This window comes from Rhinolophus sinicus, chromosome 16, assembly GCF_057876585.1.
Source record: "Rhinolophus sinicus isolate RSI-liver-muscle chromosome 16, RSI-T2T, whole genome shotgun sequence".
NCBI classification, from domain to species: domain Eukaryota; kingdom Metazoa; phylum Chordata; class Mammalia; order Chiroptera; family Rhinolophidae; genus Rhinolophus; species Rhinolophus sinicus.
Window position 1 is genome coordinate 177,025,939 of NC_142516.1, and position 18,323 is coordinate 177,044,261.

At 34.1% G+C, this 18,323-nt stretch overlaps 1 long non-coding RNA gene across 1 annotated transcript in view; it reads right to left on the bottom strand.

Annotated features, from left to right (window-relative positions):
• Positions 1-8,356, bottom strand: part of LOC141571286 (uncharacterized) — a 161,907-nt gene extending 153,551 nt beyond the window's left edge. The window contains exon 1 of the long non-coding RNA XR_012496047.2: positions 8,292-8,356. This is a non-coding gene — a long non-coding RNA (uncharacterized LOC141571286). The remainder of the gene's footprint in view (positions 1-8,291) is intronic.
• Positions 8,357-18,323: the final 9,967 nt, after the last annotated feature.

Sequence of the window (18,323 nt, forward strand, 5' to 3'; positions counted from 1 at the left end):
ACATTGAAGATAGCATTGACTCATCAACCATCTACTTTACTTGTGAGCATTTAAAAATAATATGCTCCATTCTGTTTTAATTTCCCCCTAAACACATTTCCATTTCTTAAAAAAATAAGAAGCTGCCAAGTATGATTTGCATTAGAATCCCACATACTTCATAATTTAAAATTGTAGAATGTGCTGTTAAAATATGTCTTTACAGTTTAGCAAAGCATGTCTTTTAAATGTCAAACATTTGCTAAAATTACTGAAGGCTTTTAGGTAACCCTTGGGCACTTCTTGCTTTGGGATAATACTTGCATTAAAAAAGTCAATGTAGACAGTAATACTGAAAATGCTTCATAACTCTAAGGTTGAAAGTAAGTTAAATGGCTTTTACTTACAATGACCTCTAGGGTTCAGGGGAAATGCAGTTATTTTTACTGAATTCTGCCAATTGACATAGTTTGTGAACAGAATGAGACTAGGTGCAAGTTAATGCTTCAGAAAGATAACTTTAAATGTATGACATTCCTAAAGCAATAAAGGTAGGTCAAGATGATCGTCAAATGACTGTTACTCAGAATTTATCTTTCTACTTTTGCCCAGGAGAATCATTTATAAGCTTTGACTTATATCAAGATACATTGTAACTGATCTCTTCGTGATGTACAAACATTTACAAATAAGTCTTCACAGAATGCAATACGAATATACAGAAAATGTTTGCCCACCTGGCAATGTTTCTCCAAATGCTAAGGACTTGACTAAATTTCATGAACATCTGGAAAGATCTTTCCTAGTTAAGAAATCAAAAGACTTCAATATATAATCAATAATTCATTTGTTTTGTGAATATATTTTTTATCATGTTAATATGAGTTTAGGAATATAAGAGTTTAGATACTAAATCACTGTTTTGAGATGAGAAATGAGCATGTACACTATTTATTATAATTAACACATTTCAATTACAGTAGACATACAATATTATATTCGTTTCACATGTACAATATAGTGATTAGACATTTATATAACTTATGAGATGATCACCTCAATAAATCAAGTGCCCATCTGACACCATATATAGATATTACAATATAATTGACTATATTCCTTATTCTGTACGTTACATTCCAACAACTATTCTGCAACTACCAATTTGTACTTCTTAATCCCTTCCCCATGTTCACCATCCCCCTAAGCCCCCTCCGATTTGGCAATCGTCATGCTGTTCTCTATCTACGAGTCTGTTTTTTTTGTTTATTTTGCTCTTTAGATTCCACATATAAGTGAAATCATATGGCATTTGTTTTCCTCTACCTTTCTTACTCCACTCAGTACAAAACCCTCTATGTTTATCCATGTTGTTGCAGATGGCAAGATTTCATTCTTTTTCTGGCTGAGTAGTATTCAATTGTGTATATGTACCACCTCTTCCTTATCCATTCATCCACTGATGAATACTCAGGTTGCTTCCATACCTTGGCTATTGAAATAATGCTGCAATGAACATATGGATGCACACATCCCTTCAAATTAGTGTTTTGGGTTTCTTCGAATAAATACCCAGAAGTGGAATTTCTGGGTCCTTCTTTGTCTCTTGTTATAGCGTTTGTTTTATAGTCTATTTTGTCTGGTATAGATATTGCTACCCTGATTTTTTGTTTGTTTGTTTCTATTTTCATGAAGTATCTTTTTCCATCCCTGTTGTTTCAGTCTCTGTGTGTGTGTCTTTCGATCTGAAGTGAGTCTCTTGTAGGCCGCATGTGTAAGGGTCATGTTTTCTTATCCATTCAGCCACCGAAAGTCTTTTGATTGGAACATTTAATCCATTTACATTGAAAGTAATTGTTAGCAGATATGTAGTTATTTCCATTTTATTATTCATATTTTTAATTTTTTTTGGTTCTTCTCCTTAATAAAATCCCTTTAACATTTCTTATAATACTGGTTTGGTGGTGATGAATTCCTTTAGCTTTTCCTTGTCTGGAAAGGTGTTTATCTGTCCTTCAATTCTAAATGATAGCCTTGCTGGGTACGGTAATCTTGGTTGTAGGTCCTTGCTTTCCTCACTTTGAATAGTTCATGCCAATCCCTTCTGTCCTGTAAAGTTTCTGTTGAGAAATCAGCTGACAGTCTTATGGGGGCTCCCTTGTAGGTAACTAACTGCTTTTCTCTTGCTTCTTTTAAGATTTTCTCTTCGTCTTTAAACTTTGGTATTTTAATTATGACGTGTCTTGGTGTGGGCCTGTTTGGGTTCATCTTGTTTGGGACTGTCTGCACTTCCTGGGCTTGTATGTCTATTTTCTTCACCAGGTTAGGGGAGATTTCCATCATTATTTCTTCAAATAGGTTTTCAACTCCTTGCTCTCTCTTCTCCTTCTCGTACCCCTATGATGCAAATGTTGGTATACTTGATATTATCCCAGAGGCCCCCTAAACTCTCATTTTTTTTTGGGGGGGTAGGATTATTTTTTTTTCTTTTTGCTGTTCTGACTGGATGTTTTCTGCTACCTTATCTTCTAAATTACTGATTTGATCCTCTGCTTCATCTAACAAACTGTTGATTCCCTTTAATGTATTCTTCATTTCAGTTATTGTATTCTTCATTTCCAACTGGTTGCTTTTCTATGCTTTCTATCTCCATTTATGTTTCTATCCCTTTGTTGAATTTCCCCTTGAGATCACTGAGCATTCTTATTACCAGTGTTTGGAACTCTGTGTCTGGTAGATTGCTTATCTCCATTTTGTTTAGTTCTTTTTCTGGAGCTTTGTTCTGTTCTTTTACTTGAGACATGTTTCTTTGTCTCCCCATTTTGGCTGCCTCCCTGTGTTTGTTTCTATGTATTAGATATGGCTGCAATGTCTCCTGGTCTTAGCAGAATTGTCTTCCATAGTAGTAGTCTGGTGGGGCGCAGTGTCACAGTCTCCCTGGTCACCAGAGACACATGCTCCAGGTGTGCCACCCTGTTGAAGTTGATCCTTGATAGCTGTTTGCACATCAGTGGGAGGGAATGACCCTCAGGCTGATTAGTTGTGAGGACTGGCCATAACTACAGTTGAGGAGCTTTGGTGCAGAGGCTGACCCTACAGAACAGGACTCACTTTAGCAGGGCTTCAGTGGCTGCCCAGTCTGTCCTTTGTGTGTGTCATTTGTGGAGGTGTTTGCATGGAGCTCTGGAGTGGTCTAAAGCTTGCCTCTGTGTATATTGGTTCTTGGACCTTTGGGGAGAGGCTCTGGTGCATGCCAAGTTCAGCTGTAGCCTATACCTTGTCAGGGGCCACCTGGAATGATCCACAAAGCTATTCTTAGATGGCACCACCTATGCTGGGTTTGTAGGTGCCTGGGAGAGGCTAAGGTGCAAACTGAGGCTAGCTGCCACTAATGTGGGGATTGGGACTGCTTAGCAATAGGCATAGGGCATGTCGAGGCCAAATGCTACTTGTTTGGGGTTTGTGGACCTTTGAGAAATTTTCGGAAATCTGTAATATGAGCCAAAACAGGCCATTTGTATGGAATAGCCACTGGGGGCAGAGAGAAACCTGCTCCTCTAGGCTTTACTCTGGAGCCAGACACTTAAGTTCCTTCCCATATATCACTATCACCTTTCGAGCTGCTGCCCCAGCATTGGAGTTCAGAGCAAGTGAGTCCATCAGTGAGTAAGTCCATGCATTTGCCGTCTAAAAGGAATGCCTGGAATTCCAGCAGCCCTCTGTCTCACTCAGCCACAATCTCCTCTGCTTTTCACAGCCATAAGCTGTGGGGACTTCCCTTTAACCTGGGGCTGGGTAGCCCAGACCCCTTGCTCCTTGGTGATTGGGGGGGGGGGGGGCAGACCTCCACAGCTGAGATATCCCTCCTAATTCATAATGGTTACCCGTGGGTATGGGGCCAGCCCCTTCTGCATCTCTGCCCGTCCTAGCAGTTTCACGTGGCTTCTTCTGCCTGTCCTTAGTTATAGGACTTCTGTTCACCTAGACGTTAGGTGGTTGTTGTGTAGTTCAGTTGTACTTTTAATGTGGTTGTGAGATAAGGTAAGCACAGTGTTTACCTACTTCACCATCTTGACTGGAAACCCTAGACTATTTAACTTTATTTTCCACGTCCTAAGCATTAAAGGATTTATGACACACAAGTAACTATAAATGGTAAAAACCAGTTTTTCTTATATTTCCTTATGGTATTTTTAAATTTTATTTTATCTGTCTGAGAATCCATAAACAGGCAATAAGAAACTGCCTCAAGGGAAGAAGTAACAATTAGATTGGAAACTCTAATAGCATATATATTCTTTATTAAAAAAAGGTAGAAAAGAAGACATATTTCCATTCTGACTTTATTTTACTTTTACTACACTCTTATTTGCATTGCACTTCTGCAAAATGGAATATAAGAAAGACATTACTTTTCTATTATATGATTTTGGTGCATGACCTCATTGAAAATACCACATCACTGTAGTAGAATTCTAGCCCTCATGGAATAAAACCAACATGGTTGCTGTGATCACCATGGACATGGGCATTTACAAATTTAGCTCCTCTTGAGCTCAAATATCTTTATCCATGGTCAGTTTATATAACTGCTAATTTTTAAATAGGGAAATAGGATCCTGTAAGCACACTGGAATTTAAAATCCTGAATTTATACTAAAAATTATTAGAGAAGATACATATAAGTTATGTATATATTGACAGGTATTTTAATGAAGAGCAGTATAATGAAGTTGATAGGTGTTGAAAACATACTGAGACTCAGTTTCACATCCCAGTGATAACATGATTCTGGGGATGTTGCTTGCTTCCAGTTTAAGGGTAAACATACTAATACAAACTAATAAGATTTCAGACGACTAAATGACACGAGGTCTGAATACTCTTAACCCACTGTCTGGCACACCGTTAGCACTAAATATATGTTAGATCTTTTAATGTTCTCATATGATTGAAAGTAAGAAAGTATTAAAGTTAGTTCTTTACAATGGATTAACTTCATTTTAAGCATCTTGGTAAATGACATAATAATTATAGCTCATTAATTTTTAGAGGTTTTGGTGAATTATAAATTCAGCGACTTCTAAAGAATGAAAAATATATGTTTAGCAAACACTATAGAGAGATTAAATATACCATAATTTAATAAAGGTAATTATGCAAATACTAAATTCTACTTAGTGTTTACATTAAACCATAAAGTTTAATTGCAACCGGACCACTTTTATCTTTTTTACATTCTCTTATTGAACCTTCTCCTGAAAGTCAGATATTTTTGACAAAGAAATTTATTCCAGTTACTCCATCCTATCTCTAAAATTTTTTTGAGGTTTACCATATGTCTAGAAGAAATGTTAGGCTAAAATGTACAAACTTTTTTTTGTTTTTTTTCTTTTTTTCATCATTGACTGAAATATTGAATTCCCTCTTATCTCACAAATGTTCTGTTTGACTTTTGAAAGTCATTTAAATTCTCTCAGACTATAAAACTGGGACTTAGAGAAGGAATCTCTCTTATTTGTTCCAGTTCTAAAGTCAAAACGATTTGCTCAATATAAAGACTTTCTATGTTTACATGTTCAAATAGGTTTGACTGTGACAATTCCAAGACTAATCTTGGCCACCGATGACACTGGCTGGAATGGCCTAAATTATTTTCTGACACATGTATGAGTTATTGGTAGGTCAGAATGATACTATTTGCCTCTAAAGACTAAAAATTATGCCAAACAGTCTCAAGATGAGTCTGAAAAGTGTTATGTCCATGCTTTCTGCATTTTCAGTGAATGAAAATTAAAATACAACCTACAACCAAGTTATTATGTTTCTGATTTTCAAATCCTTCTTAATAATGATAATAAACTATGTTGCTCGCATTGTGCCATAGTGCTTTATAACTGTCATCTCAATTAATCCCAAAAGTCACACTGAGTGTTAGCAACTACTGAGGGTTTAAGATAAGGCAAGCATAGCAATAGCTCTTTATCATATTTATTTCTGACAATAACCTATGAGATAGGCACAATGTACCTATCTCTACCAGACCGTAGTTTCTCATCCTGGTGAACAAAAGTTAAAAATCGCCCCCTGTATTTAACATGGAAGTTAAAAATCTGAGAAACAGAGAATTAATAAACTGACTAAAGATTACACATCAGGTGATTTTTGAATAAATTAAAATTTCTGTTAAAATTATAAATATTTAGTAGTATTCAAAGGAAACAAAGTAGTTTGCAATAATTAAACAATCATTCAGAACACATTTAAAAAACTATTTACTTACTGTTTTCTGATAACTTAAAATAATGGATCTATTTCTTACTAAAATCATAAAATATCAAATTGAAAAACTAACTCAGAAACTCAGAAAGGAAGGAAATTAGTTTAACTAATAACAGTATTTACTCAAGGATTGTTATTTATTTATACATTGGTAATTTGATTATTACCATCTTTTGTTATATATTTATATATAAACTTTATGTATATAAACTAGAATGCATTTAATGATGTTTTATATGTAAATTTAAATGTATATGTTTTGCCCAATAACGTACCAACTGTTTCATTGCTATAATTTTAAAAATATTTTCTGTGCTCCATAATCAGAATTGCCATTATTATGCTACAGAAAAAAATGATGTTTTTAAAAATTAAGGTCACTTATGAACTTTTTATTCTTTTATTCCCAAAGAAGTGTTTCACAAAAAGCAAATAAAAAACCTACATTCAACTTAGAAACAAAATGTTTAATATTCAAATTCTCTAATATTTTTGAAAATATTTAAAATATTCCTTACTTGAGGAATAAGAGTACCTTACTTGAAATAAAAATATTCTTCTTTGCTTGACAATTCTGTCTCTGACTCAGCTGTATTAAACATTACCCCCAGACAATGCCACAATGAGTATTTGTCTACTTATACCTAAAACCAGTGATACAGCTACTGGGAATACAGTATTTTCACTTCTTCAGTGTGAAGTGTCTTAGCCCGTTTCTGTAATAGCTGTGCTCATGAAAAATTGATGAACAATATAATTGCAGCTTTTCTTTTAATCTATCTTATTGCATTTAAGCAGTTGAATATAATAAAAATATAATTGGAATGTTATTGAGAACTTTTTGTTTATATTGCAACTTTTATAAATTCTCCTTTAATTATTTTCATAGTTTAATTTGCCTACTTGATTGCACGAATCATAATAAAATAAATGAAAGTTTGTGAAATGGTTTAATTTCTTTTTATATTTAATATTATATCTTCCAAATAGATTAGTAGAAATGAGATTACTGGAAGAAGTATATGAATCTATTAAAATTCGTAATATATTGCAATTTAGTTTCCAAGTGAAAATGAACACCCATGCTATCAGGATTATTGACAGTATTATATTCAAAATTGCACTAAGTTCTTGGGATGTGTTTCATTTATTATTCATTGACAATTCACTATTGGGCACCTACCATAAGCCAGACAGTGTTCTGAGTTCTTTGGTGTTACTTAAATGGGCCTTTTTTTACCTGAAAGTGTGTAACCTCCATGTAGAGCCTTTGTTTTTGAATTTTTCTGCTCATGTTGATAGCTTGGTTTCCCATTAAATGTGGTTTTATCATGTAGGTGTTTTTTTCACGTTTTTTTGATTAAAAAGTCATAGTTAGTTAATCAAACATCATAAAAATATGTAATACAAAACAGAAGTCCCTAGCAGTAATTCAAAAAGTTCATTGGCAACAGCTTTACTCATATGCTTTTCAATTTTTTAAAACATGTTTTATTGAGTCAACATATGAATGTAAATTAGTGTGTAAAATTATGTCTACTAATACATATTTGAGCACTTACCAAAGACCAGGTACTGCTCTGTACATAAATATTTCATTTAATCATCACAATCCTGTGAGGTGTATATACTTTAATTTTATCCTTAAATTATTCTTCATTTTGATCTAATCACATGTGCTCAAATAATGTGATCCCCACCCTATCTTCCTCCCTTCATCCCATTTACTCTCAGTTAGTTTTCCCAGGAAAATAAATAGTCTGAATCTCTCTCCTTCCAATCCATTGTCATTGCCTTAGTTCTACCTACTACCTCTTTCAAGACCTAACTGTTAAATTTTCAAGATTCTTCTAGCACCCCAACCACTAGCCTGACTCAAGAAAACCCAGCACTTGTATATCAAAAAATTAGAATTTTAAAAGTCTTTTTATCCCTAAAAGCATCAAAAATTGGCTTCAGAAGCCAAAATCAAAACATAGAGAGTTTTTTTGTTTGTTTTTCCCCCCCTTTGAATGTCTGCTGTTACTTACCTGAATTACACTTGGGTAACTTGTCTGACTTTGACTCTCATTGAGAAATCAAACACTTAAAACTGTACAGAAGAGAAAAATCACAAAGATTAATATCTCAAGACATCTTACCAAAGGTATCTACCAATGGGAATACAATCCAAACTATTTATAGAATAAATGTATTAGCCATGCCTGTCATATGTACTACTACTATTATAATTTCTCTTGTAATTTTTATTTTATTATTTTTAGAGCAGTTTCTTTTTTATGGTTATTCTCTAACGTTTGTATTAGCAGTTGCCCTCGACCTTATGGACTAACCCTGTGACTCCTATAGAGTTGGACTTAAAAAGTACACTGTTCTATAAAATTTGAGTATTTCACGTAAGTCAGTAGGGAACAAACATACAATAGGACACAGTAATTTGGAAAATTTTTGAAAGTTTGGCGGACTCACAGTGAGGGGCACATCACAGTACGCACTGTACTTCAGAAGTTGTGTCTACACAATGCTCCCCCAGTTCACAGCCACATAAAAATTCTGTCTTCCCTTAACCTTCTACTTTGTAGATAACCTTACTTCACCTCCATCTCTCTCCTTTATCATAAAGTATACTTCTTTCTTTTTCATAACTGGAAGATTTAATGCTATTCAGAAATCAATAACTCCCACTGCATACAACAGATTCAAGAACAGAAGTCATGTTGAATGACACCTGAATCCTAGGATAAAAATCAAAGGTAGAAGCTCCAGCAAGTTTGTTTTTGCTTGTTTCTTATATACGAGCTACAAATTAATAGTTTTAACTAAATAAGCTATAAAACTAAGCCCATCCATCAAACAGAAATATTGCTATTTTGTGAGCTATATTATAAACACCGTAATAATAACAACAACACAATTATCAAGGCACTTCATCCTACCTAGAATGACTGGTCCCCGAATTCTCTTTAGAGAAAAATATGTTTTTTTCCCCTGAACCACATGTTATTGTGTAGGCTCCCTTTTCGTTAAGGACAGTCTCTGAACAAGCATAACTTCTTGTGATAAAAGAGCCTTCAAATGAGGATAAAACAACACTGTAATTTCTTACAGTCTTGTATTTTTATTATTTATTTCTTTAAAAATACTTAATCTATTGCCTATCTCATGTCTCTATTACCATAAAAACTGGAGGGTTTTAGTTCTGTGGTTTCCTGTTGTCTTTGACTGTTGTTCACGGTTGTTTGCTTGTGTTTGTTGTTTCATGAGTGAGTTCATACAGTCCATGCTTGATCTGGGTCTGCATCCTGGGTTGAGCACACCCATACTCTCTCCTTTTGAAGACATCTATACTCGCTTCTGCCAGGTCTCCTGGACAACATCATATATTAATTTCTCTGATTGGAATGTCCTGGAACTCATAGATAGTGTAACTGTGAGGCACGAATTGGTGGAATGAAGAGGGAGTTATTTATGGACTTACATTATGGGGAATTTTAAGAAACTGACTTGCTTCAGGTAAGGGACTCTGTATCATTCAGTCTGCTTTGTTTCCCTGTATGTCCACTTTCTTATCAAGTCTTTTCTTGGATACCAAAGATTGTCTGGTGGATAGGTTACACCAGTCTCCTCTAAAGATTCTAATCAACCTTTATTTTGGGACATGCCCATTCCTGGACAATGAATCCATCCTGGAGAATGGGATACTATGACTGAACTGTGTGGCATGTGTGGTATATATGAAGGCAAGGCCATGTAATTGGCAACCATACCAGCTCCCCTAAACAGAAACAAACCATAAAATTGTGGATAGAAAACAATCAACTAAAAAAAGTATTTAATATATCTCTCTTTATTAAAAGCAGATAGTAGCAGCAGTTACAATTATGGGGAAAGCGTAAATTAGGTGAGGTTACCAGTGGCCTATAAGAACAAATACCCAATCTGACACTTTACATTCTGGGACCCACTGCACCTTCCAGAGTTGTCTGTGATGTCAAACTAAATACATTGCAAGAGATATTTTGATGGAAATATTCTAAATCTTGATTGTATGATGGCTTTACTCTTTGAATTTACTAAAACTTTTAGGATTTTATCTGAAAAACAATTAATATTATGGTTGTAACTATCTTCATTAAATCTGTTAAAGCACAATTTAAAAGACTGCATCTCCACACTGCAGCTTCATCAACTGACTCATGACTTAAATTTACACTGAACCCCAGTGATTTCTGCTTAGATTTGTTTCATTTTCCTGAGTATTCATTTCAGTTCTCATCCAGCCAGACATTGCCATTAGTCAAGAATTGTGGGTGAGTTGGCCTTTTCAATAGATTGAACTTTCTTGTTAGGTATCAGAGAATTTTCCTAAAATTGCTGGAATATCTACAATGATTTGTTCTATTATTTTCTCATATTATTCGAATATCGCTCAGAATGGATATAGGATATGTTTATATTTCGAATTTTTTGATTATTTTAATTAATTTGTCCAGAAGGGGGCAACTGAGCATACAGATTCAGACTCATGTTTTGAATTATAACTCCAAATTAAAGGAGTATATATTCTGTTAATGCATTTTTTACAAAGTTCTACCTATTAGTGCAGCTGATACTTAGATTAGCTTACTAGGGCTGCTGTAACAAAGTAGCACTGATTAAGTAGCTTAAGCAACAGAAAATTTTTTTCTCACAGTCTGGAGTCTAGACGTCTAAGATTTCAAAAGGTGTCAGCAAGTTGGTTTCTCCTGAGGGCCATCAGGGAAGAATCTATTATACTCGTAGGCCTATCTCCTTAGCTTGAGATAGCTGTCTTCATTTGTCTACACATTGTCTTCCCTCCGTATATGTCCAAATTTTCTCTTCTTATAAGGACACTTGTCATATTGTATTATGGCCCACCCTAATGACCTCATGGAAACCTAATTACCTCCTTAAAGATGCATTTCCAAATACAGTCATACTCTGAGGTACTGGGAGTTAGAACTGCAATGCATGCTTTTCTAGTGGGACACAGTTTAGTGCAATACTTTCAATGATTTTAAACAAAACCTAGTCAGCGATATTAGTTGAATAACTATTAGGCTGGGTTATAGATGTACAAGCAAAGTAGTGAGGCATCCTATTTAAAGGGAAAGTTCTACTCCTAACCAAGATAGGTTTTTTGGGTTAACATTAGAAGTTCCTATACCAATACTATACTTTGCTTTTATGTGCTTATTTTGTTAACAGCCTTCTTCATTAAAATATCTCTTCCAAAAATATTAAATTACAAGCATTTAATAAACTAAATTAAAAGATAAATATAGGTTTATATATATTTTAGTGTGCTGAACCTCTTGGGTGATATGGGGGAAAATCATATAAAAGGAGCAAAATATTGCAATGTGCATGCGATATGCCATAACTATTTAAATTTTAAGTTCAGCACTATGATATTTATTAATACTGCATCGACTGGCTATGAAAAGAACATGATCTTGTATTCAGCTTTTATTCCTCTTTGCAGGCTGGTACCACTGCTGTCAGATTTTCTAACTGTAGTAGAGATCTATGGTGTGTAGCTCTTACTGATACCAGACGGTATTTCTAAGTAACCACACAAAACACAATCACAGAGGACAACTGGCATCTCAGATGTAGGCGACTGTGACTAGATAAGGACCTGTCCTAAATAATTACATGCCCTCTTTGATGAGCAATTTTCTGTAGTGATTTTAAAATACGTACGCATCAAATTTATCAGTAAAACTGAAGCAGATATCACACAGAGATAAACTTAGTAGTTTCACTACCATGTCAACATTTATCGATTCATCATGAAATCTCTAATGGGGTTTTGGAAAAGAAGCACATTTTCATCAAATCCCATTAATTTAAAAGGACTTGTAGCATATAATACAATGATAAAATGCAAATGTCCCAAAAGAAGAAATTTGATATTTAAAGTCCCTCAATTTTTCTGAGGCATAGTATGCAATTTATTACCTTTGGGTATTCAGTTACACTCAGTTGCTTCAGTCACCACAAAATCATCAGAATTATAGAGAATCATAAAATTGGAGGAGGAGGAGGAGGCAGAATCACCAGTCACTGGACTACTGGATAAAAAGTACCGCTTTTACAGAAACTCTGGTAAGTATACTCTATCTATATATATGTTTATATAGATCTCACAACAGGGATTATACGATCTCTTTTGCATCAAAGCAAAAAACAGAAACCATTGTCAAGAAATTTATCTTAAAAATTATTATTAAGGTAAAAGCCAAAAGGAATTAGTATTTGTGATTGTATTTTCTTAAGAAGAAACCAATGCACATTGTCTTATTCTCAGCTGTGTAATGAATAGTTGCATGAATTTATTGTCTTAAAATATGATAAATAAACTATGAAGTTGAATCTGATGTGTAAAGTAGCAGTGTGGGTGTTTTCTTAGGTTATGGCACTTCTGCTACACATTGTTCAGGCTTTCTCAGAAGAGCTCTTCATAATAGCACCAATATGCTTCATTATTTTATTTCCTTGACTCTTCACCATAATTCAAACCTTACTGCCCTTCATTTGCAATGCTGCTATCATTTAGCATTAATCTACTTTGTAAAATAAAATAAATATAGTACAAATTCCAGATGTAAATAGTAAAAGGAAAAAAAAACACCACAAGCTGAATGGCACTCACAATGATACAGCTCTTCATAAACTATTCCAATGTGCAGTTATTTTCAAATTTATTGTTATATCTGGGAAAAAAAATGTTCCATGTGATAAAACACAGTTCTATCAATATTCTATTTTCCAATATTTCTATTTAAAATGTAGCATTTAAGTGGCATTTGCAATGTGTTTTATAGAATTACAACTCACTTTCACATATATTTCATAACCTTACTAAGGTTTTATTGTGCTTTTTGGCTGAAAAGGATTTCAACACCAGAGAAGTGAAGTGATTTACTCAATATTATATAGCTAGTAAAAACAGCTATTCATCTGTTCCTTGAAGACACATCTCCTTTTGATACTGTGCTATCTCTAATGTCCTTTTAGTGGACAAACATTGTGAATAATTAATCTGTAGCAACTGGGTCTACTTTCTCTAATCACACCTCAACTTGTTACAATAAGGCTTTCATCTCTATCCTGTCCTGCAATGACATTCCTCTCATGGAGGTCACTCGTGACATATCTGGAGTTAAAGACAAAATTCTTTAAATAGTTGTACATCTTTGCACATTTGACACTGCTAGTAGCTCTCCTTCCCTGGTTTATGTGTTACTAACACACATCTTATTTTCTTTCTTTTTAAAAATCTGATTTTTCTAACTCTTGTTGCTGGCTTTATCTTCTGCTCTTTGAAGTTTGCTTCATATCAGAATCCTGCCTTTTAGCTCTTTATTCTACATACTCTCCTGGAGATTGTATTTTCTTCCAAAGTTTCAATTCCTGTCTATGTGCTCAGAATCCCTATTCTCTATCTAGAGTTCAGAATCCTCTCCTGAGGTCCATCTTTTTTATTTAAATCAGATGTTATTTTATTTTCTCGAGGAAAAAATGTCTTTTATAGGCCCATGCCCAATTGCACACGTAAAAATCATATATATTATGTAGCTCAATGTCTTTTCAGAGTGAACCCAGGTCAGGAAATAGATCCTACCAGTACCCCAACACCCCATCAAGCCCTTTTCCAATAACAACTCACCTCATGAATAAAGGCAATTCTTTTCCAACATTTATTACTATACTAGTTTTAATTAATTCAACAGCTAAATATCATTTTTACTGGAGAAGGACATTGGAATTGTTTCGTAATGTGAGACATTCTTTGTAGATCTTCTGTGAATGTCAGTGTCTATGTCTTTGAGCAAAAGTAAATCCATTCCTGTTGGAGCATATCTAAAAATGGAACTGATGGGTCATAATGTATGTTCGCTTTTAGAAGGCACTGACAAAAGAGTTATAGCAATTTACACTGTTACCACAAACAAGAAATTTTATCATTCCTCATCTTTGCCAGTATTTGGTACATTCTTTCCATTTACCATTCTGGAATATATGAAGAGATATATATATATATATACACACAATATTATGTAATATCTTATATAAACATCTGGAAAGGTGTTTGACATCATAATTAATTGTATAATCTATCTGGGGTATTAGTTACCAATTACACAATTAATTATGATATCAAGCACCTTTTCAGATGTTTATTGGATACCTGGATTTAATCCTCAATGGATTATCCTAAGGTTTGAAAGACATAAATTTTCACTTTGGAACTAATAAGCAAATATAGTAAGGTTACTGGATACAAAGTTAATATAAAAAGTCAATTGCTTTACTACAAGGTCAAACAATTAAGTTTGTGAACTTGTTGCAGCGATTTTGCTAACCTTTTTTGATATCAGAGGGACTATTCATTATGAATTTGTACCAACTGTACAAACAGTTAACCAACTTTACTATTTGGAAGTGCTGAAAAGGCTATGTTGAAAAAGTTAGACGAACTGAACTTTTCACCAACAATTCATGGCTCTTGCATCACGACAATGCACCAGCTCCCATAGCACTGTCTGTGAGGTAGTTTTCAGCCAGTAAACAAATAACTGTAATGGAACACATCCCTACTCACCTGATCTGGCCCCCAGCGACTTCTTTCTTAACCCAAAGAAAAGACAATATAGAAAGGAAGATATTTTGAAGACATTCAAGACATCAACAGTAATATAATGACAGCTCTGATGGTCATTCCAGAGAAAGAGTTTGAAAATTGCTTTGAAGGGTGGATTAGTCACTGGCGTTGGTGCATAGATTTCCAAGGGGAGGACTTTGAAGGTGACGGTAATGATATTCAGTAATGAGGTGTGTAGCATTTCTTCTAGGATGAGTACATGAACTTGTCAGACCTTGTATTTACCAACAATGAATAAGTGAAATTTGAAATTATAAACACAATATCATTCACATTAGCACCAAAAGAAAATGAAGTATGTATAAACCTATGTACAGATCAACATGAGAAAAATTATAAATTCTGATCAACAAAATCAAAGAACTAAATAAATGGAAAGATATTTCGTGTTCATGGATAGGAAGACTCAACATTGTCAAGATGTCCGTTCTTCCCAACTTGATGCAATGCAATCCCAATCCAAATCCCAGCATGTTCTTTTGTTGATATCAACAAACTGATTCTAAATTTTCTATGAAGAGGCAAAAGACCAAGAATATTCAACATAATATTGAAGGAGAAGAATAAAATTGAGGACTGATGCTACCCAACCTCAAGACTTATATAGGCAAAAGAATAAACAAATAGGTCAATGAAACAGAATAGACAGCCCCAAAATAGACTGACATAAGCTGATCTTTGCCAAAGGAACAAAGCAATACAATGGAGCAAAGATTGTCTCTTGAACAAATGGTGCGGGAACAACTAGACAACCACATGCAAAAAAATATTCCTCTAGAAACAGGCCTTACACCCTTCATAAAAATTAACTCAAAATGGATCAAAGACTGAAATACAATATGTAAAACCATGAACTCCTGAAAAATAATATGGGAGAAAACCTAGAGGATGTTGCCTATGGCAATGACATTTTGCATAGAATACCAGACACACATTCCATGAAAGAAAAATTAAGTTGGGCTTTGTTAAAATTAAAAACTTCTGCTCTATTAAAGACAATGTCAAGAGAATGATAAGGTAAGCCACAGTCCGGGAGAAACTATTTACAAAAGACACATCTGATAAAGGACTCTTATTTAAAATATACAAAGAACTATTAAAACTCAACACTTCTAAAACAAACAAACTGATGAAAAAAGTGTCCAAGGAACTTAACAGACACCTCACAATGAAAATATACAGATGGAAAATGAGCATATGACAATATGTTCCATGTCATATGACATCAGAAAAATGGAAATTAAAATGAGATACCTACTAGACAACTACTAGAATGGCCAAAATCTGAACATTGACAACAACAAATGCTGCCAAGGCTGTGGAGCAACAGGAACTCTAATCCATTGCTGGTGTGAATGAGAAAGGGTAATTAGCCCTTTTGGCAGTATTTCACTTTCTCATATAACTAAAAATACATTTACCATATGATCCAGCAATTGAATTCTTTGACATTACCCAAAGGAGTTGAAAATGTCTGTCTACAGAAAAACCTGCACATGGATATTAATAGCAGTTTACAGTTTAATAGTTAAGGGCAATGGTTAATAGTTTATTCATAAGTGCCAAAACTTGGAAGAAACCAAGATGTCCGTCAGCAGGGGAATGAGGTAATACAAATGAAAACAAGAAAAAAAAAATCCATGAAAAGATATAGAGGAAACTTGAATGCATATTACTAGATGAAAGAAGCAAATCTGAATAGGTTGCATACCGTATGATTCCAACTGTATGACACTTTGGAAAAAAGAAAACGAAGGAGACAGTACAAAGATCAGTGCTTACTATGTGTTGGGGATTGTAGGGTAAGGATGAAGTGACAGAGTACAGAGGATTTTTAGGGCAGTGAAACTGCTCTGTGTAATACTACAATGATGGATGCATGTATCCAAACTCACAGAATATACAACTCCAACTATGAACTGTAATATAAATTATGGACTTTGAATGATTACGCTTTGTCAATATAGGTTCATCGATTGTAATAAGTATACCATTCTGATGAGGTTCCTGATAATGGAGACATTATGCATGTCTGGGGACAAGGTGTATATGGGGAAACTCAATGCACCCTCCTCTGAATTTTGCTACAAACCTAAAATTGCTCTAGAAATATAAGTTCTTTAAATATGAATAAATTTTCCAAGTAAAACATTTTTGTTGATTATAATTAAATTATATCTATATATTTTTCCAATATTTGTGAATGCATTATATGACACAGCATGAATTTTTTCTTTTTACTTGTCCAATTGCCAGATATTTCTATAAGTTCATTAACAATGACAGCACTTTCACATAGAAAGCATTTTTTTTTCATTATTTTATATTATTTCCATCAGAAGATTTTTAGTAGCATTGTATGGAACGAATCAATAAGGCAAAACTCATGCTATATAAGGTTATTTTTTCGTATTACAATTTCATTTGTATTAGACAAATTAAGAGCAATTATATGAAACTGTCAGTGACACATAAGTTGCTAAACTGGACCACAAGAGTGTCATAGTATTTTTGGATCAAATTCAAGATTGTTCTCCTGTGTTCCTTTAACTAACTTAGAAGATCTGAAAAGACCTTCATTATTTTTAACTCCAAAACTCATTTCTTGTTATCTCTTCCACAACATTACTAGAGACATAAACTGCTTTCCAGCCAGCTGGGTCTTGAGTCAATCATTTTTAAAAAGGGTAAATAAAAATTAATTTTAAAATATAATATGTTAGTAATTTAAGAGGGTAATTGCTTTCAAAGAAATTGTTGAATTCCTTGTTTAACATTATAACTTTAAAATTCCCTTCATAAATACTTCCATTTCTTACTACCAGGCTAGTATATCATATTTTAAGGACATGGCTATAGACTCTGACTTCCCTCACCACTACAGAACAACAATCAAACAAAAACAAGTCAAGAGGGAATGAGTCTTCTACATGCTTAGTCATACAAATGAAAATTGTTCCAAAATGCAGTACGGCAGCTGCTGTCCTCTCTCTCATGTACTGCCAAACTGGTCACCTGGAGCAGGTCAAGATGGCCCAAAAAAGGCAGTTGTGATAGATTTTCAGATCTATTCCCTGTCTATTGTTCATGCTCTAGAATTATTAGCAGTGTAAAGCCACATCTGAAAACTGCAATATGATGTAAAAAAATAATCCTAAAGACTGCATTTTGTTTTATTTTCTGAGAGATATGAATCCCTGCTTCTGAGGAGAGCTTTAACAAACTTTAAGCTTGAGGCTGCCAGAATTACTCAGACCATTGTGTGGCCTGCTTAGTGTCTAGAGGTTCAAAACCAGAGAACACAATAAAACTTTAAAACAGTTTTCTATGTTTTGGGAATGTATTATTTATTTGCCGAACGTTTACGAAA